Source organism: Xenopus tropicalis, chromosome 5 (genome assembly GCF_000004195.4).
Source record: "Xenopus tropicalis strain Nigerian chromosome 5, UCB_Xtro_10.0, whole genome shotgun sequence".
Taxonomy (NCBI): domain Eukaryota; kingdom Metazoa; phylum Chordata; class Amphibia; order Anura; family Pipidae; genus Xenopus; species Xenopus tropicalis.
Genome location: NC_030681.2, coordinates 145056206 through 145072487, shown reverse-complemented (window position 1 = coordinate 145072487; position 16282 = coordinate 145056206). Strand labels below are relative to the sequence as shown.

At 41.3% G+C, this 16282-nt stretch overlaps 1 protein-coding gene across 3 annotated transcripts in view; it reads right to left on the bottom strand.

Annotated features, from left to right (window-relative positions):
- Positions 1-16282, bottom strand: part of klhl29 (kelch like family member 29) — a 580607-nt gene that overhangs the window by 355987 nt on the left and 208338 nt on the right. For all 3 annotated transcript variants that reach the window (XM_002935976.5, XM_031902990.1, XM_012971232.3), the window contains one exon: positions 14896-14986. The gene's annotated coding sequence lies outside the window, so the exon portion shown is untranslated. The remainder of the gene's footprint in view (positions 1-14895; positions 14987-16282) is intronic.

Genomic DNA, 16282 nt, shown 5'->3' with positions numbered 1-16282 from the left:
GGTTATTGTTTAATGGCTTGTTTAATATAAGCACTGAGTTCAAAGAAGTGGATGCATTGTGGGTAAAAAAACATGGCCCTTTCTTACTGCCATTCTCTAATGCTTACTGCCATCATCTTACCTTTCTGTTGCCATCTATTCCTGCTGTAGCCATCTTCCTCTGCTGACACCTAAGGTTGCCACCTTGGTGGTATGTTAGCAGCCTGGCTGTTACAAATGATGGCTGATAATTATATTAAAAAGATACGGTCATGATTTTTATGGGGTAATTTTTATTTTCAAATGACATTGTTTACATAACAAATAATTCACTCTACCATTTAAAATATTATTTTTGAACTTCTGTAATGATTTTTATGGGGTACTTTTTATTTCTAAATTACTGTTTACATAGCAAATAATTCCCTCTGCCATTTAAAATTGTGTTCTTGAACCAACAAATGTATTTTTTTAGCTGTAATATTGGTGTGTAGGCACCATCTCAGTGCATTGTGCCTGAGTCTGAGCTTTCAGCCAGCGCTACACATTAGAACTGCTTTCAGCTAACCTATTGTTTCTCCTACTCCCATGTAACTGGAGGAGTCCCAAGCCAGACTTGGATTTCTTACTATTGAGTGCTATTCTGATACCTACTGGGAGCTGCTATCTTGCTCCCTTCCTATTGGTCGGCTGCTGGGAGCTCAGCAGTAAAGTGTGACTAAAGTTTATCAGAGCACAGGTCATATGGCTGTGGCACCCTGGGAAATGAAGAATATGGCTAGCCCCATGGGAAATTTCAAAATTAAATATAAAAAAGTCTGTTTGTGTTTGTGAAAAACAGGTTACAATGCAGGATTCTGCTGGAGAAGCTCTATTAACTGATGGGTTTGAAAAAAAACATGTTTCCCCATCACATTATTCCTTTAATAGGGAAGAAAGATACACATTGCAGAAGGCTGGTACACTGTATTTTTCCACAAAAGGTGGCAATCCTACTGGCAAATGATGGATAAAATAAAGCAAATTCACAAGGCCACTACCCTGTTCTTGCCATATTTGCTGGCTATTGCCATCTATTGCCATCTTGTCTTACTGTCACTATCTTGACATACTGCCACCATATTGGCCTACTGCACCACCTCAACCCTATTGCTGCCATCTTGCCTTACTGTCTCTATTTTGCTTTATTCTTACCATCATGCCCTACTGCCGCTACTCTGGGTCTCTAAACCCAGACAGCTTTTGTCGTCACCATCTTGCTCTACTGTATTCATCTTAGCCACTTAGCCTACTGCCACTATTTAGTCCAGTTGTTGCAGTCTTACCCTTTTTCTGCCATCATATTCTACTGTCAGTATCTTGGCCTACTGCCACCATCTCAACCCTATTGCTGCCATCTCACTATCTAGCTCTGCTCTTACCATCTTGCCCTACTGCCAACCCAACCCCAACAGCTTTGCTTTTGAATAAGGCACCTTCTGGAAATGGCAGATCTTTCATTTTAATTGGCTGGAAATATTCTACCACATACATTGTACCTGATTTTTCTTGTCTAAGTGAATAATTTCATAAATGGCAGAAAATCCCAGGAAGCCAGATCTGTCTGAGATACAATTTGAAGTGAAGGAAGAATGTTCATGGTAGAGCGGACATGTTTTTTTCCTGTGGATGAATATGGTATACATGTTGAATTATGCATGCTGTCATATTGCAGACACCATTTGAGTGGCTCCCAAGAGAAAGACAGGGGGATGCAGAGTTCACTGTTACAGAAGGAGCAAAAGTTCATTTCTTTGTACTTTACAGATGTAATGGTGCAGCCCTGTCTCCACTGGGGGGCACAAGCTTTAACGCAACCCTGTCCTTGAATAAACTGTGCACCCAACATAACCCCCGAGTGACGCATGGGTGGGTTCTGTGTATTGGTATCGGCATGATGCACACAGATACATCAACTGAATTCTTTCACTCCGTCTCCTACGTATTATATGAACTCTACTTGTACTCTGGCTTCTGCTTATAGAATATTGGGGGTATCAAAGGATAAGTAAACCTTTAAAACAAGTTGATGCAAAATTAATGAGTGTGCTATTCTAAGCATTTTTACAATTTCTATTTATTTATTTTTTAATGGTCAAAAGTACTGCAGATCATTTTCTGAACATGAACTGTAGTCGAGGAGGAGGTTGTCAGGAGAAAGAAAAATGCTGATCTGATCTTTTTTTGGTTAGAAAAAATATTAGAAACCTCAGATAACTTTTCTAACATCTTACCTAACCAGAAAAACATAAGACCAGCCCTCTGTGTCATGACAACTTCCTCGACTAGGTCATGTTTGGAAAGTGACCAGCAGATGGAGCTGTTGTAACAAAATGTATTCATATTAACAGTACTTTAATGCATAATATCTTGGAATTAAAAAAAAAATAATGAATGAATGCAAAGTGCAGAAGTGCTTAGAATAACACTCGCATCAATTTAACATCAAGTTATTTTGAATGTTTTCTATTGGTTCATTATTTAGCTTAGTCCCAGTCCCAGTAAAGGTACAAGTAGTCACTATTTTCATAGACACGTTTCTACACATATTTTAGTATTCCAGCCTGGCATCTTTCTCAAAATGAAACCACTTGTATTAAAAGCCAGAGGTTTATTTTAATGTTTTTGTTGGTGGAAGTAATTCACCGCTCTGCAGGGGAAGGGAAAAATATCTTTTTTTTGTGGAGGAGGTTCAAATGTGAATTGCGTGTTTCACTTACGTTGGGGAAAGAATTAAAAAAAAACATGCAGAGAGACATGAGCTGATTATTAGCCTGAAATACTAAGTTTTTCTACAAGTGCCAAATATAGAGATAGAAATAAAAATTGACTATAAAGGGGAACAAAGTATTAAATATACAACTGGATTTAGAACAGGGGAGCAAGGGGCTTTCTAATGAACAAAACCCTGCCCCCCTCCTAACTAACCCAATCCCTGATTTCATGGGACACGCAGAAACACTAAAAATGATCATTTATTGCAGAAATAATTGATCATTTTCGAGCTTTGGCAGGAAACGCACATTTAAGAGAGATAAATGTCACCCAGAAGCTAGAAGTTGCTGTCAGAGAGGTCAAGAACATTGGATGAAGCTTCTCATACAAATATAAGAAAAATGATTTTTTTTTGTCATTAGAAAGAAGATTATGGCTTGGCTGGAAAATTCTAGTATCTCGATTCATGGGAATAAAAGTCCTGAATGGATTTATTTTCAGGATTATCAGTAAAAGTAACCCGTCTACTGTACAACGGAATTACTAACTGTTAATTGCGCCCTGCACCAACCTCAAGTTGGCAGAGATGTATAGCCTTGCCCGCTGCTGCTGGAGTCTTTGCCACAATAACAGCCCCTGGCACTGCCCCACCAGCAATGCTTTCTGTGGGCAGAAAGGACAGATCGAAGCTATGTGATGAAAGTGCTCTGATTTTATCCTGCTGGAATGTGACTGTTGTTTCATAAACGAGTTCTGAAAGATAAATTCCTGTGTATGCCCATGGTGCCAAGCAATACAAATGGATATAATCATTATAAAACACATCTTGGCAGGAGAAATGCGCACAGCTTTAAAATTTGACAACTCTCCCCGGGAAGCTTACAGCCCGTCAGTGACTTCCCTGCGCAGACTCGCGTGAGATATACCTGATGGTTATACACGGCAGGATCTGCCTTTTGCACCCATAGACTACTCTTTTTTGTCATTTGGAGAGCTTTTTTACATACATATGGATATACCTATACACGAAAACAGCTCACTAAGCATGATTATAGCCTGTACAGAGAGATATCATAAATCTATTCCACCATAGCCAACACCCTATGCCATGCACAATTCAGCAGGAACAGCCCCTAAGTTTAATTAAAACTAGGGCAGCATAGTTATCCCCTGTACTAAGCATAATTCTGCAAGAACAGCCCCCTAAATTTGCTCATAGCCTGTACACAGAGATACCATAAAACTATGGCAGCATAGCCAAGACCCTGTACTAAGCACAATTTAGCAGAAACAGCCCCTTAAAGGTATACTGTCATGGGAAAACTTTTTTTTTTTAAAAAACCCATCAGTTGATTGAGCTTCTCCAGCAGAATCCTGCACTGAAAGCTGTATTTCAAAGGTGCAAATAGATTTTTTTATATTTAATTTTGAAATTTCACATGGGGCTAGCCATATTCTTCATTTCCCAGGTGCCATAACCATGTAACCTGTGCTCTGATAAACTTCAATCACACTTTACTGCTGCGCTGCAAGTTGGAGTGATATCCCCCCCTCCCAGCAGCCGATCAGCAGAACAATGGCAAGAGAGCAAGATAGCAGCTCCCAGTAGGTATCAGAATAGCACTCAATAGTAAGAAATCCAAGTCCGGCTTGGGACTCCTCCAGTTACATGGGAGTAGGAGAAACAATAGGTTAGCTGAAAGCAGTTCTAATGAGTAGCGCTGGCTGAAAGCTCAGACTCAGGCACAATGCACTGAGATGGCGCCTACACACCAATATTACAGCTACAAATACATTTGTTCGTTCAGGAGTAAAATTTTAAATGGCTGAGGGAATTATTTGCTATGTAAACAGTAGTTTAGAATTAAAAAGTACCCTATACAAATCATTTGCTTATAGCCTGTACAGAGATACCATAAAACTAATTCAGCATAGGGATTCCCCTGTACTGCACAATTCTCCAGGAAAACGTGAGGGTAGACTGGCTCTTAAGCCTAATAGTGGACAATCTATACCAATGTAATAAAAATGTATTAAAAATGTACCCCAAATTTATCTGGAGAGATTTCTCTAAAGGTGGCCATACATTGGCAGATTTCAGCTGCTGATTCAGGTCCATCAGACTGATTTAGCAGCTTATCTGCCTGCATATGGGCACCCCCGACAGGTCTACCCAACCAATAACTGGCCTAAAATCGGGCAGTTTTGATTTTCCTTTGAATTGGGGGCCGCATCAACGCCGACGGCACCTATGCTCGCTTGTAATTCAATCATTTGGCCCTAGGGCCCACCTTTAGGTGGACATATCAAAAGAAGATTCATTCATTTGGCGAGGTCGCAAATCTGATTGTGTATGGCCACCTTAACAGTAACAATTGTGCCACATAGCAGCACAGCGCCTAGGCATGTTGTTATACTGGCAGTCTGAAGGCTGGCACTATAAACTACCAGCTCAACGGGGAGGAGAAGATGGAATTTTGAAGAAGCTGTGCGCCGATAAATATGATCCACATTTATTTCTGCCTTTATGCCTGACAATGGGAGGCTCGGTATAAAAGTAAGGAGATTAAACTGCGGAACAGTCATTCCTGGCGGGTAACTTTTATGCACAATATTTAGACTCGTGTGGGCAAACTACTTATACAAGCAAGCTTACAAAGGGCGGGGGGCTTTATCAGGATGAAGGAGTTATTAGAAATAGCAAAGGTGGTGGGAAAGGAGGGGAGAACCTATACACCGGGATACATGGCTCCATGCCATATAGCTGGGATATGTAACCTGTGGCCCTACAGCTGTTTCTGGACTAAGTATGTATGTACAGTATATTTACTCTCACATAGAAATGATTCTTTAAAGGGGTTGCTCCCTTTTAATATGATGTAGAGAGTAATTTTCTGAGACGATTTGCAATTGGTCTTAGTTTTTTTTTATTATTTCTAGTTTTTTAAATGATTTACATTTTTGTTCAGCAACTCTCCAGTTTGGAGTTTCAGCAGCTATCTAGTTGCTGGGGTCCAATTTAACCTAGCAACCAGACAAGGGACTTGGGAATATAAATAGAAAAGGGCATAAATAGCAATAAAATTGTAGTCTCACAGAGCAATAGCATTTTGGCTGCTGGGATCATTGAGCCACATTTGAAAGCTGGAAGGCAGAAGGCAAATAATTCAAAAACGATAAAAAAAATCTTGTTGCTAGGGTCCAAATTACCTTATAAACAAGGAAGTGGTTTGAATGAGACACTGGTATATAAATAGCATATGACTTGAATAGAAAAATAATTTATAAAAAGTGACAACAACAATAAAATTGTAGCCTCACAGAGTAATTGTCTTTTGGCTGCCGGGGTCAGTGACCCCCATTTGAGAGTGGGAAAGACTTGGAAGAAGTATGCAAATACTATAAAAAATAAATAATGAAGACCAATTTAAAAGTTGCTTAGAATTAGCCATTTAATGACGTACTAAAGGTTAATTTAAAGGGGAACCACACCTGTAACATAACATTACCACAAAACATTGGGGACCCACAACAGGCTTGGGTAGAACTGGGCCTATTCCATTCCTCAAAATGTAAAGATGAGTTTCCCCTTTAATTACAGAGCATGTTATTATAAGCTTATTGGATACATTTAATATATTTCCCTTGAAGGCAAAATTAAAATCCGCAGAATACATAATTCACACAGAGGCAATATGGGTAATGCATTAGATCCGAGCGTAGGAATAACCACGAATGGTATTAACCATCTCCCACTCACTTCCCTTCGTTTGAGTTTATGAAAGGAAAAGGATGGAGGCAAAGTCTAGCAATACGATTTACTTTTAATTTGTTACAAGTGATCCTGAGCGCAGTGAGTCACGGTGGCACAAGCCGACAGATTATATAGAAATACACTGTATAGCTGAATGCACGGACACTCCTTCCAATTATTGGTAATGGCTGTTTAAACCAAAGCCACCCTAGCCAACACTGGTAAATCATACAGTAACAACCCTGATCATTCTGTGCTTCCGGAGCTGCACTGGTCCCTATCCCCCCAGGCTGAGCCACAGGAGGCAGTGTGGTTTTCTCCTGCCGGTTTTGTATCAATTACTTTTCCATTGTCTCTGCAATAGCCAGTTAAGGGGCTATTATAGGCTTCCTCTCCCGTACCCTGGTGCCGGATCATTAAGAGTTTCTGCTTTGTAAAAGCCTCGATTTCCTGTGAGTTAGAACGCCAATAGTGAGACAGGCCTGATCTCCAACATCAGTGTCCAACCTCATTAATGTTCTTGTGGCTAAAAAGAATCAAATAAAACAAAGGGGCACATTTACTAACCTCCGAATCCGAATTGGAAAAATTCCGATTGGAAAACGAACATTTTGCGATTTTTTCGTATTTTTTGCGATTTTTTTCGGCGCCTTTCCGACTTTTCGGAAATTGTCACGACTTTTTCGTTACCAATACGATTTGCACAAAAAAACGCGAGTTTTTCGTAGCCATTACGATGCGCTCCTATCTTGTCGCGACTTTTTCGTATTGAGCGCTCGTAAGCGGCGGGCGAAACTTTCAGTCCCATAGGACTCAATGGCACCCTGCAGCTCCAACCCGGCCCAAGGAAAGTCTCCCATAGGGCTCAATGGCACTCTGCAGCTCCAACCCGGCCCAAGGAAAGTCTCCCATAGGGCTCAATGGCACTCTGCAGCTCCAACCCGGCCTAAGGAAAGTCTCCCATATGGCTCAATGGCACTCTGCAGCTCCAACCTGGCCCAAGGAAAGTCTCCCATAGGGCTCAATGGCACTCTGCAGCTCCAACCCGGCCCAAGGAAAGTCTCCCATAGGGCTCAATGGCACTCTGCAGCTCCAACCCGGCCCAAGGAAAGTCTCCCATAGGGCTCAATGGCACTCTGCAGCTCCAACCCGGCCCAAGGAAAGTCTCCCATAGGGCTCAATGGCACTCTGCAGCTCCAACCCGGCCCAAGGAAAGTCTCCCATAGGGCTCAATGGCACTCTGCAGCTCCAACCCGGCCCAAGGAAAGTCTCCCATAGGGCTCAATGGCACCCTGCAGCTCCAACCTGGCCCAAGAAAAGTCTCCCATAGGGCTCAATGGCACTCTGCAGCTCCAACCTGAAGCTTGAATGAATCCGAATCTTTCGTACTCGGCACGAAAGCTGCGAAAAAGTCGCGACTTTTCGCGCAAGTAGTAACGCTATGAAAAAATTGCCAGATTTTGAGCAACATTCGGAATGGCTACGAAAAAGTTGCGACAATTTTCCGAAAAATCGCCAAATACCGATCATTATGAAAAAAACGCAATCGGACGCATTCGGCCCGTTCGTGAGTAAGTAAATGTGCCCCCTAGGGTTGAACTGGCTCAGGGGGATACTGGGGAAAATCCTGGAAGGCCCTGCCACCTGCCCACAAGCAAGTCGCCTCCGCCCTCTGCCAGGTCTGGGCTATGATCCCAAATAGGCATCTCAAGTCAACAGAGGCCCAAACAGCCCCCACCAGCCCAATAAAAAGTGACTGTCTATTGCATTTTAAAGCAGCCCCTCAATCCATAGATTGCCAGTCCAGGCCTTCTCTCCGCTACTTACTTCAACATTAAAAATTAAAGATGGCCATGCATTCAGGGTCGGACTGGGGGGTGCAGGGCCAACCGGGGCTCCCGCCCTAGGGGCCCTGCAGGTGCCCCAGCCAGCTGTTTCCCCTACCCCCCCCAGGGACCCCCCTAACCCCCCCGCAGGGCCCCCACCCGACGTCCTCCCCGAGCGCGTATAAATTGAACGCGTCAGGGGAGGAACAGTCAGTTGGGGGAGCGCCGGCAAGGATGCTGTAGGACGCTGTTCAGGATAATGTAAAGGTGGCTTGGCTGTAAATTGTTGCTCTGAGCCATTTAGGAGTAGAAGACCGGCAGCAGGCTGAGGGTAGAGGCTGGAATTCTAGTTCAGCAACATTGGAACGGTATCTAATTGCCTGTCCCTAAGATGCAGACACTGCTGAACACTGCACATTCAGGTCTGGCACATCAAGAAGCTTTAAGATTATGGGCTTAATGCTCTGAAAGGTGTTCAGCTATGCCTATGCCTTTTTATGGGATTTAATACCATGGTGAATCATAAATACATGAATTAAAGCTAATTAATAACTATTAGCATGTAATCTCCATTAGATTAGTCTATGAACTATTGGGCTTTTCATATCCTTTACTGTCTGCCCCGAACATTCCATCTCTACATAATTCCATCTGTGTACCTATCAATCTATCTCTCTCTCTCTCTCTTCCTGTCTGTCCATCCGTCCATCCGCCCCTCCTAACCTCACCTTAGTTGGGAATCCCTCACATTAAGGCAGAAGTATGGTATCTCCAATTTATAGGTATAAATGCAAATATGCTGACAACAAATGTGCACATAGGTATAAATATACCTGCATACATTCATGTTTTTGAAGTGGGGAAGGAACCCTACCAAAGAGTCAAACTCGAATGCCAGTGTTGGATTAGTGATTTATATTAATAGCTAATTGTTTCTGCACGCTCTACCGAGCACTATTATTTTGACTACTCTAGCTAAATCAATCACAGATCTCTCCAGGCAGCAGACCTGTAAATGTAAATTAATCATATATTAATCATATCTCTGCTGTGCCTATAAGGAGTGACAATAATCTGCCCCTAGAACTGCCCTATATAAGACAATATAAGATGTGCAATCCTTTTAATGATGCCAAGCAATCAGTTCCACCAGTGGTCGGACCAAGATGGCAGAGCAGTGAGACTTTTTGCATTTAAGCTAGAAGCATTATGCAAAGTTTGTTAATATTTTCCTGCTTGTGGCTGAACATATATTTCTGCGGAGCTGAGTTGGCACATTAGGTTTCATATTCACTGTGTGTGCTTGAAGCTCTTACACGCCCAGAGGCGATGTGCTCATTTTTACATTTAGCTTCACACAGCTGGAGTTTTTGCACAGATCCCAGAACGCCGGGCTGGGCTTGGCTCCTGCTCCAGCGATGAAACGCCGCCTTTTTAACCGAGAGATGTAAAAGAAGCAATTATAATGATTGTAGACCCAGGCGTTTAGAGGACAAAACTTCCACTTGTCTGTGCGCTTACTGGCACGTCTGCAAAAAGCACTTCCAAAATACAGGCAAAACTTTACATGAAAGCCTGGCATATCGGAGTTTTGTTTATTTAAAGTACTAGTAACACCATAAAGAGATTTATTCACACTTTCCTAACAGGTGTTCCTACCTAGTATTTACACAGTTTTTCCCCAAATCTCCCCCTAACTGGCCCCCTTAGCTCATAACAAAGTTACAGATATATAGAAACATTGGGGTAACAGTCACCCTGCTATAGTTCCAGGGGTACCCAGGGCACAAATAAGCACTCACCCCAAATCCCCCCCTAACTGGCCTTCAAGCTGAGCCCCCTTAGCCCATAACAAGGTTACAGATATATAGAAACATTGGGGTAACAGTCACCCTGCTATAGTTCCAGGGGTACCCAGGGCACAAATAAGCACTCACCCCAAATCCCCCCCCTAACTGGCCTTCAGGCTGGGCCCCCTTAGCCCATAACAAGGTTAGATATATAGAAACATTGGGGTAACAGTCACCCTGCTATAGTTCCAGGGGTACCCAGGGCACAAATAAACACTCACCCCAAATCCCCCCTAACTGGCCTTCAGGCTGGGCCCCCTTAGCCCATAACAAGGTTACAGATATATAGAAACATTGGGGTAACAGTCACCCTGCTATAGTTCTAGGGGTACCCAGGGTACATATACTGTAAGTACTTGAAGTACCTGATTGGCTGTTTCTTTGGGGTTATATTTGGCACCTTCTAAACATTTCAGAACAGATAATAAGCAATTTCAATTTTCAGATGCTAAGTGCTAACTGGTTGCTATATGAGCTGAATAAGGGAAACTTTGTTAGGCCATATGTGTACATTAATTTTATATTCATATAGCGCTTTATAAATAAAGTTATACATATATACGGTACATGTATAACGGAGCACACAACCTTTTTTTTTTTTTTTTTTTTTGCAGTACTTATATTACTATCTTATTTATTGTATGTGTCAAACCATTACCATCTCCCTGAATAGTATATTCATATAAAATTGGAAATAGGAATATTTTTAGGCTATATTTGTAAAATAAATGAAGCTACTTGGAAATGTGGTTTATCAGTGCTGGGAAAATGAACTTAGCGGCGTAAATACACAAAGACCATCATTGATTCCCTAACGCATAATTATTTCATTCACAGATCCTGCGTTTTCTCCTGGCAAATATCTTCAACAGAATTTATTTTTATTAACATATCAAATAAAAACAAGAGCATTAAAGCAACACTAATCACTTTTTCTCACTTATTAACAGACTCTGCATTTTGCCACTAGGTGGAGCAAACAGTATAAAAACTAATAGCACATAAGATAAATGCTAACAATCCTTGGAAAATGGCACTGCTGCAAAGCAAGCACTTGTGTTTTATTACTCCCATCAATATAAATATTTTACTAAATCTCTTAAATCCTGAATCTGAAATAGGAAAAGCACCCTGGGGCAGTGTTTAGCACCTGGCAGCTCTGGTGTCTTAAATGAGAAGGAAAGTCATTTTGGCATTTAACTTCCAATAGATGTGCCACATTAGTGCCACCTAGAAAACTATATTTATTCTGCAGAAAACTTTTTCATACCTGAGTTAAGAGCCCTAGAAGCTTTCTCCGATTGCAGCTACCATTTTAGCTTGGTGTTCATAGCTTCCTGTTTGCAGTCTAGCCGTTATAGCTCAGATCACACATTCCTAAGGATAGGGGGATTTTATGAGTTCTTAAGGCAGGGGGGTGCAGGAGATGGGAGAGAGAAAAGAGCTGTGCAGACTCTGGCCCCAGGAATGAAGGATGTTTCTGAGAGAGGAAGTCGGATACCCTGAGAACATGTTTACAAAAAAGAAATCCTGTGTTTCTTTTGATAGAGGACTCTCTATCATTACTGTAAGTACTTATGGCTGTATTTACTGATAAAGCTTACTTAGTTTATACCTTTCCTTCTCTTTTAAGTTCAATTCCAGCCATAGCATTGCAGGGAGTCTGTATGTTCTCCACATGTCTACATTGGAGTACTCCAGCTTATACCCAGATTCCTAAAAAATACAGGCAGCTTAATTGACTCCTGACAGAAACTGACCCTGGTGTGTGACTGTAATAGGGGTCTTAGACTGTAAGCTTCAGTGGGGTAAGGACAATCCAAGGTCCCTATCACATTCACACAGACTATGGCCACTGGTATGGGGACTGTAATGCCCTATATAAAAAAAAAAAGAATGATGTCTATGGCAAAAGAATGTGGGTTTTGACATCCCTGACCCTTTTCCAAGTGGCTGAAATGTCCTTTTGTGCATGGGACTTGTTGATTCAAACTGCTGCAGACAACTCTACGTACTCCTGACATATTCACCATAAGAATAATAATGCAGAGCCATAGGGATGGCTGTCAGACCTCTCCCTGGGATTAAATAGCCGCCCTTCTTCTCCTCCCTTTCTGTCCCTTCGGAAGACGGATAGCTTTAGCAGATGGGCAGGCAAGCAGAGACACCTCTAATCATCATCAGGGCACAAGGCAATTTTCTGATATGACACATGCTCCTGATTGAGTGAAGGAGGAGAAATGTTCCTCCTGCTGAGTGAAAACCTAGAGCTTTCACCTAACGCTTGTCAGAACTCTCTCTAACGTGCCATTATGATTAGCTTATACGTGTTTAAACAGGAAAACTCATATGATAATATGTAGGGAGAAAAATGTGTTGTTGCTAGAAAGTCAGACACCAAAGACCATGTCTAAATCTAAGCCTCGGGCTAGACCCCTTTTTGCAGATTGAAATTAGTTCACTCAAACCAATGTTAGAAATATATGTAATATTGGCCTAACAGTCACCCTGCTTTTGTGTTTTAAGTATATTTAGATACCTCCCTGTGTACTGCGTTGTGTAGACATACAGACTAAATATCTCTAATCTAAGTGGATAATGCCAAAACTAGCATTTCAGTGGCTGAAGTAATTTTATTGTCTACTATATAATGCAGGGAATGTGTAAAATGTATCCTTATTACCTGCTATATAACTGAGCCTTGTGCCTTTAGGGCTCTGGCACACGGGGGAGATTAGTCGCCCGCGACAAAACTCCCTGTTCGCGGGCGACTAATCTCCCCAAGCTGCCTACCCCTGCCATCCCACCGGCGAACATGTAAGTCGCCGGCGGGATGGCAGACGCGCGACTCGCGAGTCTTTTTCGGCGATTTCCTGAAATCGCCGCGTGTGCCATCCCGCCGGCGACTTACATGTTCGCCGGCGGGATGACGGTCATGGCAACTCGGGGAGATTAGTCGCCCGCGAACAGGGAGTTTTGTCGCGGGCGACTAATCTCCCCCGTGTGCCAGAACCCTTATATGGTCACAGAACCCCTCAGTGACTTCTAATATCCTTATCATTTACAGTAGGGGGTACATTATCCCTTATAATACAAGAGTGATACTCAGAGTTCCCTGTATAACTTAGCCTGCAGCCTTGTGCCTTTATATGGCTATAGAACCCCTCAGTGACTGCTAATATCCTTATCATTTAGAGTAGGGGGTACATTATCCCTTATAATACATGAGTGATACTCAGAGTTCCCTGTATAACTCAGCCTGCAGCCTTGTGCCTTTATATGGGCACAGAACCCCTCAGTGACTGCTAATATCCTTATCATTTACAGTAGAGGATACATTATCCCTTATAATACAAGAGTGATACTCAGAGTTCCCTGTATAACTCAGCCTGCAGCCTTGTGCCTTTATATGGCTATAGAACCCCTCAGTGACTGCTAATATCCTTATCATTTAGAGTAGGGGGTACATTATCCCTTATAATACATGAGTGATACTCAGAGTTCCCTGTATAACTCAGCCTGCAGCCTTGTGCCTTTATATGGGCACAGAACCCCTCAGTGACTGCTAATATCCTTATCATTTACAGTAGGGGGTACATTATCCCTTATAATACATGAGTGATACTCAGAGTTCCCTGTATAACTCAGCCTGCAGCCTTGTGCCTTTGTATCGTAATATCCTTATTTTTATTGTATTTTACAAAGCAATTATTTATTTCCAATACATTATGGGACCATGAAAAGCCTGTAATAGTCTAAACTAGTCCATGACTGCACAAAAAAAAATATCTATAATGATAAATCCTTGACTGAATGAGAAAGCCAAACACACAGGGCTGCTGCTATTTTTATCCAGTGTTATGGATTTTAACCCCAAGTCAGTGTTCAAAGACAATCAATTCAGGGGCAGATTTATTATAGAATGAACTGGGGAATCCAGAAGGATTCACAGCGGTTTGATCTATTGTGTGATAAAAAAAAAAAAACACCTGACTGCCAGAAATATTTTCCTGGCAGTCAGGAATTTTTTTTAACGAATGTGCCTCTTTATCAAAGATGATACCTGTTTTAATTTGCCAATATGTATACATGGAGAATAATGAAAATTAATACATGTATAGTCCTATATACAGTGAAACCTCAATTTTTGTGAGTTGCAGCTAATGGTTATTCAATGTCAATATATTTACACGCACAAGCTTATTAGGCCAATATGCCAGCATAGGAGCTAGAGCTTAGTATCAAAAAATAGATCCAAAATCAACCACTACAGCTTCCACAAGAATAGCAAAAAAAATATCAGTCTATAACAATAGACACTTATTATTTTAAAGTGGGCATCAGTGACATTGGGAGATCTATGCCATCATGATCTTCTCTAAGGGGGTAAATATAAAAAACAACCCTTTTTTGTAACTAGTGTATTTTCTTTTAAATAGGGCACAATAACTAAAACTAAATAGAGAACTACCACTCCCAGCATCATTACAGAGCAACTGGATTATAACAGCTGGGGAGTGTAGCTATTCTGATAAAAAGCATGAAGCTGTCACAATCACTTTGCCACATTCCCACTTGATGCCAGTGGGCTTCTTTCACAGAAAGCCACATCTGAGGATTAGAGACTTCTGAACACACACATTGCAGCGGGTTGGCCAGTTAGTAACTTATTTCACAGAGGTACACATTCAGCCTGGAAATGGGAATGGTACCAAAATCAGTTAGCACTTACCTGGCAAATCTTTCTTTTCCGCACCTTAACACAGCCCCGGCTCTGGGAAGTTACATTTCCTTGATAACTTGCCACGCTGCTACTGTGGAGCCTGTAGTCATAAATAAAATACATATTTTTAGAAAAAAAACATTTTCAACTAGAATTACCAAGTTTTGTGGAAAAAAAAAATAATGTTATTTTTCCTCCCTGTTCCTTAGAGCTGAGGAGATGAGTATTTTAAAGATAAACTATACCCCTGTACATTGAGGTCTGTATAAAAAATATATAATATAAAACAGCCCATATGTTAAACACTGTTTTTATATAGATAAAGCCTTTTCATGAAAATATTTTTAATAGTACAGGTATGGGATCCCTTATCCGGAAACCTGTTATCCAGAATGTTCAGAATTATGGAAAGACCATCTCCCATAGACTCCATTATAAGCAAATAATTCTTATTTTTAAAAATGATTCCCTTTTCTCTGTAATAATAAAACAGTACCTTGTAATTGATCCCAACTAAGATATAATTACCCCTTATTGGGGGCAGAACAGCCCTATTGGGTTTATTTCATGGTTAAATGATTCCCTTTTCTCTGTAATAATAAAACAGTACCTGTACTTGATCCCAACTAATATATAATTACCCCTTATTGGGGGCAGAACAGCCCTATTGGGTTTATTTCATGGTTAAATGATTCCCTTTTCTCTGTAATTATAAAACAGTACCTGTAATTGATCCCAACTAAGATTTAATTACCCCTTATTGGGGGCAGAACAGCCCTATTGGGTTTATTTAAGGGTTAAATGATTCCCTTTTCTCTGTAATAATAAAACAGTACCTGTACTTGATCCCAACTAAGATATAATTACCCCTTATTGGGGGCAGAACAGCCCTATTGGGTTTATTTCATGGTTAAATGATTCCCTTTTCTCTGTAATAATAAAACAGTACCTGTACTTGATCCCAACTAAGATATAATTACCCCTTATTGGGGGCAGAACAGCCCTATTGGGTTTATTTCATGGTTAAATGATTCCCTTTTCTCTGTAATAATAAAACAGTACCTGTACTTGATCCCAACTAAGATATAATTACCCCTTATTGGGGGCAGAACAGCCCTATTGGGTTTATTCAATATTGAAATTATTTTTAGCAGACTCAAGTTATGGAGATTCAAATTACAGAAAGATCCCTTATCCAGAAATCCAGAGGTCCTGAGCATTCTGGATAATAGGTCCCATACCTATACATGCCACCCTAACAGTGCCAGTAGTATGTACCATATTGCTATAGTTAAACACTGCCATTTTAAGCACTAGCACTTGTCCCTTTGGCTCTGAGGCACCGTGCCCGCACACAAGCCAAGGGCACACATGCATGCTAGGTTACATCAGCCAA